The sequence below is a fragment of the Callithrix jacchus genome, chromosome X, assembly GCF_049354715.1.
Source record: "Callithrix jacchus isolate 240 chromosome X, calJac240_pri, whole genome shotgun sequence".
Lineage (NCBI taxonomy): Eukaryota > Metazoa > Chordata > Mammalia > Primates > Cebidae > Callithrix > Callithrix jacchus.
The window spans coordinates 41,592,956-41,616,555 of NC_133524.1; the positions used below are offsets into that span (position 1 = coordinate 41,592,956).

Genomic DNA, 23,600 nt, shown 5'->3' on the forward strand with positions numbered 1-23,600 from the left:
TGTCCTTAGAGTAGAACGATTTATAGTCTTTTGGATATATACCCAGTAATGGGATTGCTGGGTCAAATGGAATTTCTATTTCTAAGGCCTTGAGGAATCGCCACACTGTCTTCCACAATGGTTGAACTAATTTACACTCCCACCAACAGTGTAAAAGTGTTCCTTTTTCTCCACATCCTCTCCAGCATCTGTTGTCTCCAGATTTTTTAATGATCGCCATTCTAACTGGCGTGAGATGGTATCTCAATGTGGTTTTGATTTGCATCTCTCTGATGACCAGTGACGATGAGCATTTTTTCATATGATTGTTGGCCTCATGTATGTCTTCTTTCGTAAAGTATCTGTTCATATCCTTTGCCCACTTTTGAATGGGCTTGTTTGTTTTTTTCCTGTAAATCTGCTTGAGTTGTTTGTAAATTCTGGATATCAGCCCTTTGTCAGATGGGTAGACTGCGAAAATTTTTTCCCATTCTGTTGGTTGCCGATCCACTCTAGTGACTGTTTCTTTTGCCGTGCAGAAGCTGTGGAGTTTCATTAGGTCCCATTTGTCTATTTTGGCTTTTGTTGCCAATGCTCTTGGTGTTTTGTTCATGAAGTCCTTGCCTACTCCTATGTCCTGGATAGTTTTGCCTAGATTTCCTTCTAGGGTTTTTATGGTGCCAGGTCTTATGTTTAAGTCTTTAATCCATCTGGAGTTAATTTTAGTGTAAGGTGTCAGGAAGGGGTCCAGTTTCTGCTTTCTGCACATGGCTAGCCAGTTTTCCCAACACCATTTGTTAAACATGGAATCCTTGCCCCATTGCTTGTTTTTGTCAGGTTTATCAAAGATTGTATAGTTGTATGTATGTTGTGTTGCCTCCGGTGCCTCTGTTTTGTTCCATTGGTCTATATCTCTGTTTTGGTACCAGTACCATGCTGTTTTGATTACTGTAGCCTTGTAGTATAGTTTGAAATCCGGTAGTGTGATGCCCCCCGCTGTGTTCTTTTTGCTTAGAATTGACTTGGCTATGCGGGCTCTCTTTTGGTTCCATATGAAGTTCATGGTGGTTTTTTCCAGTTCTGTGAAGAAAGTCAATGGTAGCTTGATGGGGATAGCGTTGATTCTGTAAATTACTTTGGGCAGTATAGCCATTTTCACGATATTAATTCTTCCTAACCATGAACATGGAATGTTTCTCCATCTGTTTGTGTCCTCTCTGATTTCATTGAGCAGTGGTTTGTAGTTCTCCTTGAAGAGGTCCCTTACGTTCCTTGTGAGTTGTATTCCAAGGTATTTTATTCTTTTTGTAGCAATTGCGAATGGCAGTTCGCTCTTGATTTGGCTTTCTTTAAGTCTGTTATTGGTGTAGACGAATGCTTGTGATTTTTGCACATTGATTTTATATCCTGAGACTTTGCTGAAGTTGTTTATCAGTTTCAGGAGTTTTTGGGCTGAGGCGATGGGGTCTTCTAGGTATACTATCATGTCGTCTGCAAATAGAGACAATTTGGCTTCCACCTTTCCTATTTGAATACCCTTTATTTCTTTTTCTTGCCTGATTGCTCTGGCTAGAACTTCCAGTACTATATTGAATAGGAGTGGTGAGAGAGGGCATCCTTGTCTAGTACCAGATTTCAAAGGGAATGCTTCCAGTTTTTGCCCATTCAGTATGATATTGGCTGTTGGTTTGTCATAAATAGCTTTTATTACTTTGAGATACGTTCCATCGATACCGAGTTTATTGAGGGTTTTTAGCATAAAGGGCTGTTGAATTTTGTCAAATGCCTTCTCTGCGTCAATTGAGATAATCATGTGGTTTTTGTTTTTGGTTCTGTTTATGTGGTGAATTACGTTGATAGACTTGCGTATGTTGAACCAGCCTTGCATCCCTGGGATGAATCCTACTTGATCATGATGAATAAGTTTTTTGATTTGCTGTTGCAATCGGCTTGCCAATATTTTATTGAAGATTTTTGCATCTATGTTCATCATGGATATTGGCCTGAAGTTTTCTTTTCTCGTTGGGTCTCTGCCGGGTTTTGGTATCAGGATGATGTTGGTCTCATAAAATGATTTGGGAAGGATTCCCTCTTTTTGGATTGTTTGAAATAGTTTTAGAAGGAATGGTACCAGCTCCTCCTTGTGTGTCTGGTAGAATTCGGCTGTGAACCCGTCTGGACCTGGGCTTTTTTTGTGAGGTAGGCTCTTAATTGCTGCCTCAACTTCAGACCTTGTTATTGGTCTATTCATAGTTTCAGCTTCCTCCTGGTTTAGGCTTGGGAGGACACAGGAGTCCAGGAATTTATCCATTTCTTCCAGGTTTACTAGTTTATGTGCATAGAGTTGTTTGTAATATTCTCTGATGATGGTTTGAATTTCTGTGGAATCTGTGGTGATTTCCCCTTTATCATTTTTTATTGCATCTATTTGGTTGTTCTCTCTTTTATTTTTAATCAATCTGGCTAGTGGTCTGTCTATTTTGTTGATCTTTTCAAAAAACCAGCTCTTGGATTTATTGATTTTTTGAAGGGTTTTTCGTGTCTCATTCTCCTTCAGCTCAGCTCTGATCTTAGTAATTTCTTGTCTTCTGCTGGGTTTTGAGTTTTTTTGATCTTGCTCCTCTAGCTCTTTCAATTTTGACGATAGGATGTCAATTTTGGATCTCTCCATTCTCCTCATATGGGCACTTATTGCTATATACTTTCCTCTAGAGACTGCTTTAAATGTGTCCCAGAGGTTCTGGCACGTTGTGTCTTCATTCTCATTGGTTTCGAAGAACTTCTTTATTTCTGCCTTCATTTCGTTGTTTACCCAGTCAACATTCAAGAGCCAGTTGTTCAGTTTCCATGAAGCTGTGCGGTTCTGGGTCGGTTTCTGAATTCTGAGTTCTAACTTGATTGCACTATGGTCTGAGAGGCTGTTTGTTATGATTTCAGTTGTTTTGCATTTGTTGAGCAGTGCTTTACTTCCAATTATGTGGTCAATTTTAGAGTAGGTGTGATGTGGTGCTGAGAAGAATGTGTATTCTGTGGATTTGGGGTGGAGAGTTCTGTAAATGTCCACCAGGTTTGCTTGCTCCAGGTCTGAGTTCAAGCCCTGGGTATCCTTGTTGATTTTCTGTCTGGTTGATCTGTCTAGTATTGACAGTGGAGTGTTAAAGTCTCCCACTATTATTGTGTGGGAGTCTAAGTCCTTCTGTAAGTCATTAAGAACTTGCCTTATGTATCTGGGTGCTCCTGTGTTGGGTCCATATATGTTTAGGATCGTTAGCTCTTCTTGTTGTATCGATCCTTTTACCAGTATGTAATGGCCTTCTTTGTCTCTTTTGATCTTTGTTGCTTTAAAGTCTATTTTATCAGAGATGAGAATTGCAACTCCTGCTTTTTTTTGCTTTCCATTAGCTTGGTAAATCTTCCTCCATCCCTTTATTTTGAGCCTTTGTGTATCCTTGCATGTGAGATGGGTTTCCTGGATACAGCACACTGATGGGTTTTGGATTTTTATCCAATTTGCCAGTCTGTGTCTTTTGATTGGTGCATTTAGTCCATTTACATTTAGGGTTAATATTGTTATGTGTGAATTTGATACTGCCATTTTGATTCTAAGTGGCTGTTTTGCCGGTTAGTTGTTGTAGATTCTTCATTATGTTGAAGCTCTTTAGCATTCAGTGTGATTTTGGAATGGCTGGTACTGATTGATCCTTTCTATGTGTAGTGCCTCTTTTAGGAGCTCTTGTAAAGCAGGCCTGGTGGTGACAAAATCTCTGAGTACTTGCTTGTTTGCAAAGGATTTTATTCTTCCTTCACTTCTGAAGCTCAGTTTGGCTGGATATGAAATTCTGGGTTGAAAGTTCTTTTCTTTAAGAATGTTGAATATTGGCCCCCACTCTCTTCTGGCTTGTAGTGTTTCTGCCGAGAGATCTGCTGTGAGTCTGATGGGCTTCCCTTTGTGGGTGACCCGACCTTTCTCTCTGGCTGCCCTTAGTATTCTCTCCTTTATTTCAACCCTGTTGAATCTGACGATTATGTGCCTTGGGGTTGCTCTTCTTGCGGAATATCTTTGTGGTGTTCTCTGTATTTCCTGCAATTGAGTGTTGGCTTGTCTTGCTAGGTGGGGGAAATTTTCCTGGATGATGTCCTGAAGAGTATTTTCCAGCTGGGATTCATTCTCTTCGTCACATTCTGGTACACCTATCAAACGTAGGTTAGGTCTTTTCACATAGTCCCACATTTCTTGGAGACTTTGTTCATTCCTTTTTGCGCTTTTTTCTCTGATCTTGGTTTCTCGTTTTATTTCATTGAGTTGGTCTTCGACTTCAGATATTCTTTCTTCTGCTTGGTCAATTCGGCTATTGAAACTTGCGTTTGCTTCGCGAAGTTCTCGTATTGTGTTTTTCAGCTCCTTTAATTCATTCATATTCCTCTCTAAGGTATCGATTCTTGTTATCATTTCCTCGAATCTTTTTTCAAATCTTTTTTCAAGGTTCTTAGTTTCTTTGCATTGATTTAATACATGATCTTTTAGCTCACAAAAGTTTCTCATTATCCATCTTCTGAAGTCTAATTCCGTCATTTCGTCACAGTCATTCTCCGTCCAGCTTTGTTCCCTTGCTGGTGAGGAGTTTTGGTCCTTTCTAGGAGGCGATGTGTTCCGGTTTCGGGTGTTTTCCTCCTTTTTGCGCTGGTTTCTCCCCATCTTTGTGGATTTGTCCGCTGGTTGTCTGCGTAGTTGCTGACTTTTCGTTTGGGTCTCTGAGTGGACACCCAGAATGTTGATGATGAAGTATTTCTGTTGCTTGGTTTTCCTTCTACCAGTCTAGCCCCTTCGCTGTACGACTGTTGAGGTCCGCTCCAGACCCTGCTTGTCTGGGGTGCACCTCTAGTAGCCGTGGCACAGCGAGGGATGCTACCAGTTTCTTTTTCTGCTCTCTTTGTCCCAGGATGATGCCTGCCTAATGACAGTCTTTTGCATATAGAGGGGTCAGGGAGCTGCTTGAGGAGACAGTTTGTACTTTATAGGGGTTTAATTGCTGAGCTGTGCACTCTGTTGTTCATTCAGGGCTGTTAGGCTGCTATGTTTGATTCTGCTGCAACACAGCTCATTAAACAACCCCTTTTTTTTTTTCTCAAATGCTCTGTGTTGAGGGGTTTGGGCTTTATTTTTGGATGTCCGATCAGGTGTCCTGCCCAGCTCAAAGGCAGACTAGCCACTGTTTGGCTGCCGAGGCTCCGCCCTGCTGTTGTGTGATTTGCGCTGTTTCTGCCGGCTCTGCTGTGGTCTCCGCCACGCCCTGCGGCGGAGTCTCTTCGTTGTAGCGTGTTGCCTCAGCAACGGCAGGCTGCGTCAGCAGTGGGCGTGTATCTCAGTAGGGACGGGTTGCCTCGGCAACGGCTGGCTGCCTCAGCAGTGGGCGTGTATCTCAGTTGGGGCGGGTTGCCTCGGCAACGGCTGGCTGCGTCAGCAGTGGGCGTGTATATCAGTTGGGGCAGGTTGCCTTCGTAGTGGTGGATGCCCTTCCCCCACAGAGCGTCTCAGACCGTCTGCCCGGGATAGTTTGAAATCGCGGTTTTGTTCGTCCCACTGGGTATCCCAAGCGATCTGTACCTGCAATCCCCTGGTCTGGGCTACTGTGCAAGTCTCGTTCAGTCTCAAGTCCAGCCCTCTCAAGTCTCAGGTTGCCGGTTCAACAAGGCACCCGGACAAGCGCGCCCTGTGGGGATTGCTGGGTAGGGCCGGCCACCGCCGCCCCGGCTGCCGGCTTCGCCAGGCAGACCTACTGCCTGGCATCCCGTGTCTTTTTATACTTGGGAGTTTCCCCGTTCTGTGGGCAACAAAGATCAGTCTGGAAATGCAGCACTGACTCACCGTTTGCGAATTCAACGCGGGCTCCAATCCTGGGTTGTTCTCACAGCGCCATCTTGAATCCCCTCCCCCATCAACACATCTTTTTTAAATGTCAATACCATGCTGTTTTTATTACTACAGCTTTGTAATAGATTTTGAAGCCAGGTAGTGTGATGCCTTCAGCTTTTGTTTTTGAGCTTTAGGCTCCAGTTTTTTTGCTCAAGATTGCTTTAGCTATGCAGGGTCTTTTGTGGTTCCATACAAATTTTAGGATTGCTTTTTCTAGTTCTGTGAAAAAATGACATTGGAGTTTTGATAGGGATTTCGTTGAACCTTGTAGATTGCTTTGGGTAGTATGGACATTTTTAACAATATTAATTCTTCCAATTCACGAACACAGAATACTTTTTCACTTGTGTCTTTTCTATTTTTTTATCAATGTTTTGTAGTTTTTAGTGCACAAACCTTTCACCTCCTTGGTTAAATTTACTCCTACATATTTAATTTTTTGATGCTATTGTGGATGGGACTGTTTTCTTAATTTCTTTTTCATATAGTTTGATTTTAGTATAAGGAAATGCTACTGATTTTTGCATGTTGCTTTTGTATACTGCAACTTTTTTTTTTTTTAATTATAAAGACAGGGTTTCACCATGTTGGTCAGGCTGGTCTTGAACGCCCAAACTCTGGTGATCCACCCACCTTGACCTCCAAAGTGCTTGGATTACAGGCGTGAGCCCCCACGCCCGGCCTGTATACTGCAACTTTGCTGAATTCATTTATTAGTTCTAACAGTTTTGGCGAGAGTTCTTTGGGTTTTCTGTATGTAAGATTATGTTGTCTGCAAACAGGCAATTTAACTTCTTCCTTTCCAGTTTGGCTGTCTTTTATTTTTTTCTCTTGCCTCATTGCTCAAGCTAGGATTTCCAGTACTATGTTGAATAGAAGTGGTAAGAGTGGGCATCCTTGTCTCATTCCTGATCTTAGAGGAAAAGCTTTCAACTTTTCACTGTTGAGTATGATGTTAGTTGTGGGCTTTTCATATATAGTCTTTATTGTGTTGAGGTACACTTCATTTATGCCTAATTTGTTGAGAGTTTTTTATTGCAAAAGGATGTTGAATTTTGTCAGATTTTTTTTTGCATCTATTGAGATGATCGTATCATATAGTTTTTATCCTTCATTCTGTTATTATGGTTTATCACATTCATTGATTTGCAAATGTTGAACCTTCCTTGCATCCCAAGGATAAATCTTATTTGATCATGGTGAATTATTCTTTTAATGTGCTGTTGAATTTGGTTTACTAGTATTTTGTTTAGGATTTTTGCATCTATATTCATCAGAGATATTGGCCTTGAATTTTCTTTTTTGGTAGTACCATTGCCTGGCTTTGGCATCTGGGTAATGCTGGCCTCATAGAATGAGTTTGGAAGTATTTCCCCCTTCTTCATGCTTTTGGGAAAAAGTGTGAGAAGGATTTGTATTAGTTATTTAAATATTTGGTAGAATTCCACTCTGAAGCCATCTGGTCCTGGGCTTTTCTTTGATGGAAGATGTCTTATTATTGAGTCAATCTCATTGCTCATTATTCATTTGCTCATATTTTCTGTTTCTTCTTAATTCACTCTTGTTAGATTGTATGTTCCTAGGCATTTGTCCATTTCTTCTAGGTTAACCAAATTTTTGGATATAATTGTCCATAACAGTCTCTTGTGGTCCTTTGTATTTCTGTGACATCAGTAATATCTCTTCTTTTATTTCTGATTTTCTTTGAATCTTCTCTTTTTTTCTTAGTTGGTCTGACTAAAGGTTTGTCAATTTTGTTTTCATTTTCAAAGAACAAACTTTTAGTTTTGTTGATGTTTTCTGTTATCTTTTTAGCCCCTATTTCATTTATTTCTGCTCTTATCTTTATTCTTTCTTTCCTTCTACTGATTTTGAGCTTAGTTTGTTCTTTTTCTAGTTCTTGAGGCATAAGATTAGGCTGTTTATTTGCGATTTTTTTCTTGATGTAGGCATTTGTTGTTATAACTTCTTTTGGTGATGTCTGTGTAGCTGTGCATTTGAAGGAGCAAACCCCTCTTTCAATTTTTACGGATAAATTTTGGCAAGTTAAAATCTTATCCTGTTAGGTATTGTATTAGTCCATTCTCACATTACTATAAAGAAATATCTGAGACTGGGCAATATATAAAGAGAAGAGTTGTAATTGGCTCACAGTTCTGCAGGCTGTACAGGAAGCATAGTGGCTTCTGCCTGTGGGGAGGCCTCAGGAAGCTTCCAATCATGGCAGAAGGCAAAGGGGGTGTGAGGTGTCTCATGTGGTAGGAACAAGGAGCAACACAGAGAGTGGGGAGGTGCTGTACACTTTTAACAACCAGATCTCATGAAAACTCTGTCATGGACATGAGGATGGTATCAAGAAGAATGCGCTAAACCATTCATGAGAAATCCACCCCCATAATCCAACCACCTCCCACCAGGCCCCACTTCCAACATTGGGGATTACAATTTGACATGAGATTTGGTGGGGGTACAAATCCAAACCATATTGGGTATCTGGGTTGATGAGATTGCCTCCACAATCCTAGTTGAGTGGGGTTGAATCTACATCATGTTGCTGGTATTGGGTCTGAAGAGGAGACCAAAGTTGGCCTATTACAAGGAGCTTTACTGGGCATGGATTCTATATGGTCCCTAGTGGACTGAACTATTTCCAGGATCTTCGTCTGTGGGGCTCATGCTAGGATGAGGGTCCACTTCAGGATTCATAGATGGCAGGCCTGTTACCAGGCACACTGATGGGTATGGCTTCGTCCGTGACTCTGAGAAGGCTGCTACTAGATCACTGGATGGATCCCTAGGCTGGCCATACTGCTCTGGTCCATGGCTGAGAGTGGCTAGAACAGAGACACAGGGTTGTTTCAGGGTCCACAGATGAGACCGAGAGCTTCAGGCCTGTCTCCGGGGTCAGGGGTAAGTATGTCTCCCAGTGGGCTCCTGGGTGAGCAGGCCTGCTATCAGACTGCAATTGAGAAGGGCTGGAGTCTATTTATAGGGCTGTTTCATGATCCGCAATGAGACTGAGGTAAAAGAGTCAGCCTTCAGGGTCACTGCCAGACTTGCCTCCCTCCAGAACCAAGATCCAGGGACTCAGAAGGGCACATCTCCTGGCGGGATCCCAGCTGGGCAGAACTGTTCCCAGACCACAGCTGAGAGGAGCTGAAACTGAGCTTCAGTGCTATTTCAGAAAATGCTGTGGAACTGATATTGGCAAGCCCAATCTGGTGGCACCATCAGGCAAGACTTCCAACAGTTCCCTATGTGGGAAGGATTGCTCCAGGACTGCAGCTGAGAGGGGCTGGAGCTGAGATTCAGGGCTCCTTTAGGAACTGCTAGGAGACAGAGGTTGGCAAGCCTGTCCCAATGTATCTCCCAGCAGTTTCCTGCACAGGTGGAATAGCTCTGGACTGAAGCTGAGACAGGGCCTCTTCAGGGTCTGCTATGGAATGTAGGCTGGCAAGCCCGTCCTGGTGACATAGACAGGCACGTCTTGCAGCATTTCTCTGTGCTTTTGGGTTTGTTCCCAGACTGGGCTGGAGTGAAGCTTCTGGGCCTCTTCAGGATCTGCTGTGGGAAGGAAGCTGGCAAGCCTGTCACAATGGCTCAGATGCGCTAGTCTCCCAGCAGTTTTCTGCGTAGGTGGAAATACTCCTGGGCTGTGGCAGAGAGGAGCTGTAGCTGAGACAGGGCCCCTTCAGGATCTACTGTGGGATAGAGGCCAGCAAGACTGTCCCAGTAGCACATATGTGCAAATTTCCCTCTGGGTCCTTGGGCAAGTAGTTCCAATCTGGGACCACTGTTGAGAGGGGCTGGGGCCGAGTTACAGGATCGTGTTTGGATTTACTACCTACGCCAATGTTGGTAGGCCTGTCTGTTGAGGCACTAGTGTGGCCTGATTCTTCCAGGACCCCTTGGCAAATGGTTTTGCTAGCAGGCTCAAGGACAAATGGGGTTGCAGCCAAACCCTTAGAAGAACAGGGCTATTTCCAGGTCTGAAGTCAGGACAACAGGCAGCTGGTCTGCCACCTAGGTGTGGGTCTGCACTCTCAAAATGACCCTCCTAGATCTTGGGCTCCACCGGGTTTCACAACTTCCTACCTGTATCCCAAGGATCCCACAAAGACACTTTTGTCCGTGGATGGGTACAGAATTCTTGTTGTGGGGGGATATGAGTGAGGGAACCTCCTATTCTGCCATATTGCTCTCCTGTTTTCTGTTACAAGTTTTATAGCTTAACCTTTTATGTTTAGGTCTCTGTTCCATTTTGAGTTAAGTTTTTAGTATGGTGTACATGTAGATATCCAATTTTCTCAGTATTATTTGTTGAAAAGACTATCTGTTCTTTCCCCATTGAAATGCCTTGCACTTTTGTCAAAAGTCAATCGACCATAAATGTAAAGATTTATTTCTAGACTTTCAATTCTGTACTTTTGATCTATATGTCTGTCTTTATGCCAGCACCACACTGTACTGATAACTGAACTTTATAAATAAGTTTTGAAGTTGAAAGTTAAAAGTCCTCCAACTTTGTTGTTCATTTTCAAAATTGTTTGGGGTGTACTGGATCTATTTTATTTAATTTCAGGATCAGTATGAAGTCATAAACTGTGAAGGGTCTGAGATTTTACTCTACTTGCCAACTAACAAGTTAGTTTCTAACAATTTCACATATATATGATGACAGAAGATATCAAACCCCTGTGTCAAGGACAGATAGATGGTTTGTAATTCATGGTAAAAACAGCATCCAGAGTACCATCTTACTAGTGCCTCATTCCTCATGCCCCAGTTCTCCACAGGGCAACACAAATGAGAACCAGATGTTTACCTGAGTAAGCAATGGGTTTCACCACAAGAGAAAACTCTCCAAATTAGGAGACTCTGAAGTTACATAGGGTTTACTGGCACATCTGCCCATCCTCCCGTTTAGGAAGAAAGAGATCATGACTTCATCTTTTCTCTTGAATGTAAACAAATCTTCACTGGGGAAGGGAGTGGAAGGCCTCTAGGTTTATTATCTTGAAATATAAGCAAATGTCTACTAGGGAGACACAGCTCTAAATCTCTAGCTTCTAGGGCCTTCGCCATTCAAACATGCTCTTTTTTCAGAAGACCTGGACTGTGTGGAGCTATGAAATATCCATGGAGAATTGTCTCCCAGAAATCAATTTGTCAATTGCCTCAAAAAAGTTCTCTTGGAATTTTGATAGAGATTGTGTTAATCTACAAATCAATTTGGAGAGAATTGCCATATTACTGAGTTTTCCAATCCATGATCATGGGATGTCTCTCCATATATTTAGGTCTTCTTTAATTTCCCTCATCAGTATTTTTAAATTTTCGGTGTGCATATCTTACACTTATTTTGTTATTCTTAAGTATTTTATTCTTTTTAATGCAATTGTAAATCAAGTTATTTTTTAATTTCACTTTTGGAATTTTCATTGCTCATACATAGTAATACAGTTGATTTTTGTATACTGACTTAGTATTCCATCACTCTGGTGAACTTAGTTCTAATAGTTGTGTGTGTGTATATATAAATTCCTTAGGATTTTCTACATAGATGATCAGGTCATTAGCAAATAAAGACCATTTTACCTTTTTTACAATCTGGATGCTTTTTCATTTTTTTGCTTAATTGCACTAGAACCTCCAGTATAATGTTGAATAGAAGTGGCAATTCTTGCCTTCTTCCTAGTCTTGGAGGAAAACATGCAGTCTTTCACCATTAGGTATGACGTAGGACAGGATTAGGAGAAATCCAGGGGTTTCGGGAGGATCCAGGAATCAGATTGGAGGCAGATAGGGAGAAAGAGTTGGAAGGGGTTGAGAATCGGATGTGGCTGTGGAGTAAGCTATTCAAGTCTGGATTCAATCTTTGCTATTTCTTATCACTGGACCTGAACATAGGAGCACATCTGGATTAGAAGATGTCAGACTCAGAGGATCTTCCCAAAGGCAAGCATCAGATGCATTCACACAGGAAATGAACCATGTTCACTGAGAAGCTACTGGAAGATTTGAACATCTTTTTCAATGAGAACCCATACCCAAACCCTAGTCTTCAATGGCCCCAAAAATAGACATACATCCAACAATACGGCAGGTCTGGTTCAAGAACCACAGAGCAAAACTTAAGAAAGTAAAATGCGAGCATATTCAGCAAAAACAAGAAACTCAACAACCACCAATACCAGAGGGTGAAGTCAAGACTAGTGTTGGCCTGAGAAATACAGACACACTACCCAGATTCCCCAGTGCTGCTCATCCTATCAGCCTGGTGTGTATGAATCATTGGGCACTCATTCCAACAACCTAAGGTCCCTACAGATGACTTCCTTGGTCAAAAAATAGTCCATATTTGCTGCTGCCAAGATCCTAAAATACACTGCCTCTAGCCCATTTTGGAATCCCATGTTTGTTATCCAAGCTTCAATTCTAGTTCTTCTGTCTGTTCATCTCTACAAAGTCAAGAGAGATGCTAAACACAACAAATCACATATTGTAAAACAATAAAACAAAACAGTGAGGGTTTTGTGGATACTCTTTTTTTTTTTTTTAAGGACTTTTTTTTTTTTTTTGAGACAGGGTTTTGCTCTTGTTGCCCAGGCTGGAGTACAATGGCATGACCTTGGCTCACTACAACCTCTGCCACCCAGGTTCAAGTGATTCTCCTGCCTCAGCCTACTGAGTAGCTGGGATTACAGGCACCTGCCACCACGCCTGGCTAAGTTTTACAGTTTTTAATAGAGTTGGGGTTTCACCATGTTGGCCAGGCTGGTCTTGAACTTGTGACCTTGTGATCCACCTGCCTTGGCCTCCCAAAGTGCTGGGATTACAGGTGTGAGCCACCACGCCCAGCCTGTGGATACTCTTTACCAGGTTGAAGGTTAAAGAAGTTCCCGTCTATTCTAAGTTTGTTGAGAATTTATATTATGAATTTGCATTTTTCTGTACCTATTGAGATGATCATGTGGTTTTTTTCCTTTTTTCTATTATGTTTATTTCCACGTGAATTTCATTTTCCTGAACTATTAGAAGGGAAATATGAATTTTATAACTTTATGACTAGAGCCTTCCTGTTGTTTTTGTGAAGTATCAAAAAATATGGTGGCTTAATTTCTGAGATATCCAGACTCTGTTCCCCTCCCCTACTTTTTCTGGTCCTGTTCTTCCCTTTGTCTCTATTGTCACTATCCTGTTCAATTTAGATTGGTCAGCAAGTCTCCACAGTATGGATCTTTATCCTCAAAGGATGCTTTGGCTGGTTAGTTCTAAAAGCTTATATGACCCAGACTGTTTTAGATCTCTTAGCCCTTACTGCAGACCATTGCCGTGGAGGTTTACCCCTACAGTTTTAGTTCCTGTTCTCACTTTGACTCTCTGAACTTTCAGTGAGTACCTTTGGTTATTTTGTTGTTCCCAGGTCAGTGAGATGCCCTGTTGCTTCCCTAAACATGTTTCTATACAGATGCCAATATTGTAGGTGTTGTAGCTATCACTGGTCTATCCCTACTTGCACACATGTATTTTTTTACTTTCCAAAACGTATTTTTTATTACTATACAAAATGTGCACTCTCCTCTCCTTTTGTGTCTCCCACCCCACCCCCCAGAGAACAGTACATGGTGTGCAGGGATGGAGTGACCAGGAGGCTTTTGTCCTGCAACCTGCCCACAGGCTGAGCTTTGCCCCAGGTCTTTTCAGGCATCTAGATACACCCATAATCCTGCCAGGCTGGGACAAAGGGGTCCCAGCTCACATGTACTCCTTGGCAGAGTTGGACTTAGAGTAAGAGTGGGGTACACAGTACCCAGTTTTGCTTTTACTCGCACGACAAGAGCAAGAGAATAGTGCACCTCCTAGGAGGGCCAGAAAGACCCTGCCCAGCCAGTAAAGATAGCAGGAACAAACTCATACCTAATGTTCAGAGGGATCAAGGGGTTGTAAAAGTCTGTGACAGTCTAAATGGCCATACCAGGAGAAAGCTACCAAGGCAGCAAGACCTGCCATGATGAAAATGACACCTCTAACCATGTATTGTGTTAGTTTGTCTTAACACTGCTATAAAGAAATACCCGAGACTGGGTAATTTATAAAGGAATGAGGTTTAATTGACTCACAGTTTATCATGGCTGGGGAGGCCTCAGGAAATTTACAATCATGGAGGAAGTGGAAGGAAGGACCTTCTTCACATGGCGGCAGGAGAGAGAAAGCATGTGAGAGAGCAGGAAAAACTGCCATTTGTAAAACCATCAGGGCCAGGTGTGGTGGTTCACACCTGTAATCCTAGCACTTTGAGAGGCTGAGGTGGGCAGATGACCTGAGGTCAGGAGTTTGAGACCAGCCTGGCCAACATGGAGAAATCCCATCTCTACTAAAAATACAAAAATGATATGGGCGTGGTGGGGGGTGCCTATAATCTCAGCTGCTTGGGAGGCTGGGGCAAGAGAATCACTTGAACCTGGGAGGTAGAGGTTGCAGTGAGCTGAGATCAAGCTACTATACTCCAGCCTGGGCAACAAGAGTGAAACTCTATCTCAAAAAAAAAATCAGATCTTGCAAGAATTCATTCAGTATCATGAGAACATCATGGGGGAAACTGTCCCCATAATCCAGTCGTTTCCCTCCCTCAACACGTGAGGATTACAATTCAAGATGAGATTTGGGTGGGGACACAGAGCCAAACCATATCAGCTATACAGACATTCTTCACTTTGTCATTTTCCCCACAGCACATGCACTCCATGCCCATTGTGGCCACACACATGGTCAGGAAGCCCAGCACAAGGGATGCCACCATTAGGGCTCGAGGGGCCTGCATGGCTGCTGGCAGGGTGAGCACCAAGTCATATATTTCACAGCTCATCAAGCCCATGGTCTGCATGATGTAGTTCATCCACAGTCCCTTGTACATGGCCTGGGCTGTGATGATGCTGTTGCCCACACATGAGCTCATCTGCCACTGCAGGATGGCAGTACAGACCACAGGGCCCACCCAGCCCAGCAGAGCCATGGAAAAGTTTAGCAACTGCAAGCCCAAATTGGCCATTTCCATCCTCAGAAGAAAACTGGCAGGCAACCCTACAGTAAAGCAAATAAAACTTGGGGGCATCCCCATGAAAGACAACTTGGGGTGCAGTTTTTAACTCACCCAGAGAGACAAAAAAAAGGTTTGGCCGGGTGACTGCAAATTTTGTCACCCAAAGTACACACAAATTGACCCCTTTGGTGGAGTGATAGTCTCACAGCAGACGGAACAGGCCCATATTTTGTTTTTTTGAGGAAGACAATTTATCATCTAGCTTTGTTGTACAAATAACTTTTACTTTACTTTTTATTTATTTATTGTACTTTAGGTTCTGGGGTACATGTGCAGATCATGCAGGATTGTTGCATAGGTACACACATGGCAATGTGGTTTACTGCCTCCGTCCTCCCGTCACCTACATCTGGCATTTCTCCCCATGTTATCTCTCCCCAACCTCACCCCCCATGCTGTCCCTCCCTTGGTCCTCCCCAACAGATCCCAGTGTGTGATGCTACCCTCCCTGTGTCCATGTGTTCTCATTGTTCAACACCTGCCTATGAGTGAGAACATGCAGTGTTTGATTTTCTGTTCTTGTGTCAGTTTGCTGAGAATTATGGTTTCCTGACTCATCCATGTCCCTACAAAGGACACAAACTCATCTTTTTTATAGCTGCATAGTATTCCATGGTGTACATGTGCCACATTTTCCTTGTTCAGTCTATTGTTGATGGGCATTTGGGTTGGTTTTAGGTCTTTGCTATTGTAAACAGTGCCGCTATGAACCTATGTGTGCGTGTGTCCTTATAGTAGAATGTTTTATAATCCTTTGGGTATATACCCAGTAATAGGATTGCTGGGTCAAATGGAATTTCTATTTCTAGGTCCTTGAGGAATCACCACACTGTCTTCCACAATGGTTGAACTAATTTACACTCCCACCAACAGTGTAAAAGTACTCCTATTTCTCCACATCCTCTCCAGCATCTGTTGTCTCCAGATTTTTTAATGATCGCCATTCTAACTGGTGTGAGATGGTATCTCAATGTGGATTTGATTTGCATTTCTCTAATAATCAGTGATGGTAAGCATTTTTTCATATGTTTGTTGGCCTCATATATGTCTTATTTTGAAAAGTGTCTGTTCATATATTTTGCCTACTTTTGGATGGATTTTTTTTTCTTGTAAATCTGTTTTAGTTCTTTGTAGATTCTGGATATTAGCCCTTTTTCAGATGGGTAGATTGCAAAATTTTTTTTCCATTCTGTTGGTTGCCAGTTCACTCTAATGATTGTTTCTTTTGCTGTACAGAAGCTCTGGAGTTTAATTAGGTCCCATTTGTCTATTCTGGCTTTTGTTGCCAATGCTTTTGGTGTTTTAGCCATGAATTCCTTGCCTATGCCTATGTCCTGAATGCTTTTGCCTAGGTTTTCTTCTAGGGTTTTTATGGTGCAAGGTCTTATGTTTAAGTCTTTAATCCATCTGGAGTTAATTTTAGTGTCAGGTATCAGGAAGGGGTCCGGTTTCTGCTTTCTGCACATGGCTAGCCAGTTTTCCCAACACCATTTATTAAACAGGGAATCCTTTCCCCACTTCTTGTTTTTGTCAGATTTGTCAAAGATCGGATGGTTGTAGATGTGTGGTGTTGCCTCCAGGGCCTCTGTTCTGTTCCATTAGTCTATGTCTCTGTTTTGGTACCAGTACCATGATTGATTACTGTAGCCTTGTCGTATAGATTGAAATCAGGTAGCATGATGCCTCTGGCTTTGTTCTTTTTGCATAGGATTTTCTTGGCTATGCAGGCTCTCTTTTGGTTCCATATGAAGTTTAAGGTGATTTTTTTCCAGTTCTGTGAAGAAAGTCATTGGTAGCTTGATGGGGACAGCATTGAATATATAAATTACTTAGGGCAGTATGGTCATTTTCAAGATATTGATTCTTACTAACCATGAACATGGAATGTTTCTCCATCTGTTTGTGTCCTCTCTTATTTCCTTGAGCAGTGGTTTGTAGTTCTCCTTGAAGAGGTCCTTTACGTCCTTTGTTAGTTGTATTCCTAGGTATTTTATGCTCTTTGTAGCAATTGTGAATGGGAGTTCGCTCATGATTTGGCTCTAGGTTAGTCTGTTATTGGTGTATAGGGATGCTTGTGATTTCTGCACACTGATTTTGTATCCTGAGACTTTGCTGAAGTTGCTTATCAGTTTAAGGAGATTTTGGGCTGAGATGATGGGGTCTTCTAAATATTTTTTAATGTATGTATATATCATACACCAAATAATTCTTCCTTTAAAAGAAAGCTAGCAGCTGGATAAACTGAACATGAGAATGGGAAACCAAAGAACAAAAGTGAGGTATGGCAACTCCTGGGACTATGACAGGTGTGTGTGGGTAGAGGAGGGAATCACTTTTGTTGGATCATATTTTTGCACCAGATGGCAGAAATAATTGGGAATGGAAAGGAGTAAACAAACAAAAATAACAACAACAAAAAAGATGACTTCACCTCTCTTAAACTACTACTTTAACTTACTAGTTTGTGTTTTTTAAATTTAATAAACATTAAGTTACGTTAGGAAACCTGGAATCATATTGCATGCAGGTAGTTATGGGTGGGGAAGAAAGGAGATTAATGAGCTGACGCACTGGTGTTGCAACAGATGTAATTTGAGTCCTTCAAAGAAAATGCTTGAGGTTTTTTATCATGGTGAGATAATGAGACCTGTTATTACAGTACATTCTCTGTTCAAGGAGAGAGACCTTGACAGTGGATTTTACTCACAACATTTACTTGTCAGTAGACAAGTGAATGTTCATGACCTAAGTACAAGTGTTACTCAACAAGATGAATGAAGCCAAACAAATTTGAAACCAGTAAAAGTCATCTAAAGGCTCTAGGTGGATGCTTTTTATTTTATTGTATTTTACTTTCAGAGGGAGTCGTGCTCTGTTACCCATACTGGAGTGCAGTGGTACGATCCTGGCTCACTGCAACCTCTGCCTCCCAGGTTCAAGAGATTCTCCTGGCTCAGCCTCTGGAATCGCTGGGACTACAGGCGTGTGTCACCACGCCCAACTAATCTTTGTATTTTTAGTAGAGACAGGTTTCACTATGTTGGCCAGGCTGGTCTCAAACTCCTGACCTCAGGTGATCCACCTGCCTCAGCCTCCCAAAGTGCTGGGATTACAGGCATGAGCCACTGTACCCAGTAATTGATTTTAAAAATAAATATTTTAAAATCTGGCATGCAATGTGATTAGAATTCTCAGTCACTAAATCAGGGAATTTCCATTTTAAAAAGTAAAATGTTGGTCTTTTGGATATTCCAAGCCCTCCTCCACACACACTATTCTTATCCCAAGACTTTATTTCAGCCATCATGTAACATATTAAATGTCTCCACAGATAATTTTATGCTTTTATCTTAAAATCCCCAAATGTTTAAAATCGTGTATTTTAAACCTTTTAAATGTCCTAGTACTTGGGCCAGGAGTGGTGGCTTACACCTATAATCCCCCAGCACTTTGGGAGGTTGAGGTGGACAAATCACAAGGTCAGGAGATTGACACCATCCTGGCTAACAGGGTGAAACCCCGTCTCTACTAAAGATACCAAAAAAAAAAATAGCCAGCCATGGTGACATGTGCCTGTAGTTCTGGCTACTTGGGAGGCTGAGGTAGGAGAATTGCTTGAATCCAGGAGGCAGAGATTTCAGTGAGCTGCGATCGTGCCACTGCACTCCAGCCCAGGCGACAGAGCAAGACTCCGTCTCTAAAAAGAAAAAAGAAAAAAAAGTCCTAGTACTCTTAGTAATGTAATGATGTCCAAATGTGGAAGTGTAACTTCAATTCATTAGCTGAGAATAACTTTTTAAAAATTATAGTAACCAAAAAAAATAAGGACTAACAGAAAGCATTTGTCTTGAACACTGAGCTTCCATGATAAAAAAAAAAGTAGTAGATACACTTCTCAAGTCATTATAGTTTATTTAGGAGTCACAGAAGCAAACTCACATACTTATCAAATATTTTAATGTAAATGCATTAGAAAGCAATCTTAACTTTTATTTATTTATATATATATATATTTAGAGACAGGGTCTCACTATGTTGCCCAGGCTGGGGTACAGTGGTACAATCATAGCTCACTGCAGCCTGGAACTCCTAGACTCAGTCAATCCTCCCACCCCAGCCTCCTGAATAGCTAAGACTACAGGCACACGGCACCACACTTAGCTAAGAAAAAAAAATAGAGATGAGGTCTCACTATGTTGCCCAGGCTGGTCTTGAACTTCTGGCCTCAGGTGATCCTCCTGCCTCAGCCTCCCAAGTAGCAGCAAGGGGTTACATGTAAGATTTACTGTTGCTAAATCTTAATTTTTGAATCAACTTATTTTCAAATATCTTTCTGACTACCTAGAATATTCTAATTAAATACAATAATAGCTGGTTATGCTTTAAATTTTGGGGAAGACTAATTAAAAGTTTTAATAAGGAAAATTAAAAATATATTGCAGAGCAATGATGTCCAAATAAATTGAAAATCAAACTTAAAATTAATAGGCAAGTGCCTCATTAACACCATCAAGCAATTCTGATATTTAAAGAACACAGTTGCTAGTTCCAGAAGCCTCCCCTGCTTCTTTTTTTATCCTTCCAAGTTAATTTGTACATGTTGTCAACAGAGAGAGATTTATAGTTAGCAGAGTTAGGTGAATTAAATTGTATGCCTACTAATATCTGTATCTAAGAAATAATTAGCTTATTTTACTTAAATCTATTCAAAATTGAGATAGCATTGAAAAGGAAATTACAGTAAAAGATTTGTTTTTCTGGATATCCTGTCTCCCAAATTTTTAGGGTGGAGAACTGAAGGAGGGGAATGAAACAAGAAAGGAAACAGATCACAAAGGAATTACTGAGAGGAGAAAGAATAATACATACCTAGGAATAACACGTACAAAACCACACACTATCAAATTTACAGTCTGAAGAAGGAGGAGCCCACATTCACAACTCCTTTAAATACTTTAAATGAGGATCTGACAGTGTTATATTTTATTGTTCAGAGTTGTACCCATAGATGCTGTTCAAAGGCCTGGACTGAAGGATGTGGAAGAAATAACTTGTCGAAAATATTTGTTGGCCAGGTACAGTGGCTCATGCCTGTAATCCCAGCACTTTGGGAGGCTGAGGTGGATGGATCCCCTGAGGTCAGGAGTTCGAGAACAGCCTACCCAACATGGTGAAACCCCGTCTCTACTAAAAATATAAAAATTATCTGGGCATGGTGGCACACACCTGTAGTCTCAGCTACTTGGGAGGCTGAGGCAGTAGAATCACTTGAACATGGGACGCAGAGTTTGCCACAAGCTGAAATTGCACCACTACACTCCAGCCTGGGCGACAGCAAGACTATTTCAAAACAAAAACAAAACACCACGTGTTGTCACTCATAACTAGGAACTGAACAATGAGAACACATGGACACAGGGAGGGGAACAATACACTGGGGGCCTGTCAGAGGCTGGGTCGGGGGGAGGGAGAGCATTTGGAAAAATAGCTAATACATGCTGGGTTTAGTACCTAGATAATGGTTGATAGGTGCAGCAAACCACCATGGCACACGTTTACCTATGTAACAAACCTGCACATCCTGCACATGTACCCTGGAATTTTAAAATAATAATAATTTTTTTAAAATTTGCCTAGTGACCATTATAGTCCTTAAAACATAATATTCAGCCAACAGCTCCCTGTTGAAACACAATTACATTAGGCAACATGATTCATTTTAAATATTTATTTAGCACCTACTATATGTCAGGGATGATTCTAAATACTGAGACTAAATAAAACGGGCAAAAATTCCTACCTGCATAAGATTATATTCTTGTAGGAAAAGCCGATTGAAACAGGATAAATAAGTACAGTTATAGAATATAGATACAGATATAAAAGAGCTATATCAATAATGTTAAGTACTAAAGAGAAAACAATAAAGCCAAGAAGGGAAATAGGATGTTTGGGCAGGAGTGACAGTGGTGGTGGTATGGATATTAATACAAAGGTGACATTAGGTAATAACTGAAGGCCATGAGGGTTTTTCTGGATAAAGAGCATTCCAGGAAGAGTAAATGCCCAAATCTTGAGACAGGAGCTTGTCTAGTGTGTCGGATGAATTACAAGCAGGCCAATTGCTTAGAGTGATGACATCAGACAGGTACTTGAGGGCAGCTCATGCCCAGCCCATTGCAGGGTCTTAGAACTTAACTGTGAGTGGGATGGAAAGATATGGGAAGGTTTGGAGGAGTATCATCATCTGACTTATGATTTTAACAAGATCACCCTGACTGCTGTGATGAGAACAGAATGAATCAAGAGAGGGCATTTGTATTAGTCTGTTGTAATGCTGCTAATAAAGACATACCCAAGACTGGGTAATTTATAAAGGAAAGAGGTTTAATTAACTCACAGTTCAGCATGGCTGGGGAGGCCTCAGGAAACTTACAATCATATCAGAAGGGGAAGCAAAAACATCCTTCTTTACATGGTGGCAGGAAAGAGAAGTGCCGAGCAAAAGTGGAAAAAGCCCCTTATAAAACCGTCAGAACTGGTGAGAACTCACTCCCTATCACAAGAACAGCATGAGGGTAAGCACCCCCATGATTCGATTACCTTTCAGTGGGCCCTTCCCAAGACACTTTGGGATTATGGTAACTACAATTGAAGATGAGACTTGGGTAGGGCACAGCCAAACCATATCAGCGTCCTTTTAAGGTTAGAGATATAATAGCTTCTTTGTGGGTACACTGATGGAATAGTCCAGTAGAGAGGGTAAAAACTGATTATGCAAAAGAGAGAGAGGATATGTAATAACTTATCAGCAATTTAGCAAAGACAGCTAACTTTTTACCTTAGGTGACATGGTTTGGATGTTTGTCCCCTCCAAATCTCATGTTGAAATGTGATTTCAGTGTTGGAGGTGGGGCCTGGTGGGACGTGATTAGATCATGGGGATGGATCCGTTATTTATGGCTCAGCTCCATTCCCTTGGTGATAAGTGAGTTCTCAGTTCATCTGAGATCTGGTTGTCTAAAAGTGTGTGACACCTCTCCACCACCACTCCTGCTCTCGTTGTATAACACTGGCTCCCCCTTCACCTTCCACCACAATTGTAAGCTCCCTGAGGCCCTCACCCAGAGCAGATCTTGGCACCATGATCCTCAAACAGCCTGTAGAACCATGAGTCAAACCTCTTTTCTTTATAAATTATCCAGCCTCAGGTATGTCTTTATGGTGACACAAAAACAGCCTAATACATTAGGGAATCCAAATATATCTAACATACTATATAATTTACTTATTTATCATATTCATAGTTTGTTGTCTATCTGCCCCCACTAGAATGCAAGCTCTATGAAGGCAGGTATTTCTGTTTGTTTTACTTGCTTATCCCAGGCACAGGCTGTTACCTGACACATAGCAGGTGCTCAGTAAATTTTTGCTGCACAAACATATTTTATGGGCATAAAGAGAAAAAAAAAGTCTGTCATATAAGTACAACCACTTAGTTTGGAGTGTGGGGCAGCACTTGGGGATGATGAAAAGAGATGGTGCCTAAAGAAATACAGAGAGAAATGACAAGCTAGCCATTGGCATGCCACCATTCCATGGGGACACAGAAATACATTGTCCTTTCATGCTTCATGTTTTATGCTTATTTTTGAAATCCCTTTATATCCAGAGTAAAATGTAGGGAAAGAGTTTCATCATTCGTCACGTGTTTATCTGAAGTATATGCTTCATAAATATACTAGTTTGAAAGACTGCCTAGATGGAGGGTTCTACACAGTTTTTCACAGAGCTCACCAGGTCAGTGATTCCGGGGTTAGGCCATGTAAATCTCCTAAAGCATCCCTATTCCTGAAATACACCCATCACTGAGAATCACTACAAAAGATGAAATATTTTTAATTTCTTAAAGGATATTTTTAGGGAAGAATTACATATTCATTTGGTCAGACAACAAAAGTCAGTTCTCTTGATGTTTTTATACAATATGCTGCGTATTCTCTCTGACAGTAACCAAGGCCTGAGGGAAAGTGAAGCTGCTGTGACACAGTGACCCTCTTATCTGGAGCATTCAACTAAATGTCACATTCTCTCCTGTAGTTTGCAAAACTTAAGAAAGGGTATATTCTCTATAACACAAGTTATAATTTCTAATGCTTAAAAGGTACCTTATTTGAAAATAATACAGATTGAATTGCTATTTTTTGTTGTTGTTGTTGCTAATAATTCAGTCTCTATGGAGACTGTCAAAAATTGCCAATGCTGACTATATTTCAAGTCATTATGGCGGGGTATTGGGAAAAGTTTTCAATTAGCAATAATCGCGCCTCGGATAAACCTCATTGGCTATGATACTGCCACTGCGCAAAGCTGAATTGCTATCTCAAGGCTGAAACTCACATACTGCTTTGAGCTTAAATGATCATTGCTCAGCAAATAAACTGGACATTATTGTAAGTGATAAATACATTTATCTCTTTGTTATAGAGAATAATTAACACTTGCTTTTCCTGTCCTCAAAGAAACAGTTGTCATCATCATAACCTAATAAGTTACAACTGGGTTCATTATCTCATTCACACAAGCCTACCATTTTAAACAAGG

The 23,600-nt window shown here is 41.3% G+C and overlaps 1 non-coding gene and 2 pseudogenes across 1 annotated transcript; 1 reads left to right on the forward strand and 2 right to left on the reverse strand.

Annotated features, from left to right (window-relative positions):
• Nucleotides 1–11,707: 11,707 nt before the first annotated feature.
• Nucleotides 11,708–12,378, forward strand: LOC144581222 (divergent paired-related homeobox pseudogene; annotated as a pseudogene).
• A 1,195-nt stretch (nucleotides 12,379–13,573) lies between these two features.
• Nucleotides 13,574–14,945, reverse strand: LOC100393156 (claudin-7-like; annotated as a pseudogene).
• Nucleotides 14,946–23,227: 8,282 nt separating this feature from the next.
• LOC118150695 (U4 spliceosomal RNA) lies at nucleotides 23,228–23,368 on the reverse strand. Its single transcript, XR_004738852.2, has one exon. It is a non-coding gene; the product is annotated as a U4 spliceosomal RNA (small nuclear RNA).
• Nucleotides 23,369–23,600: the final 232 nt, after the last annotated feature.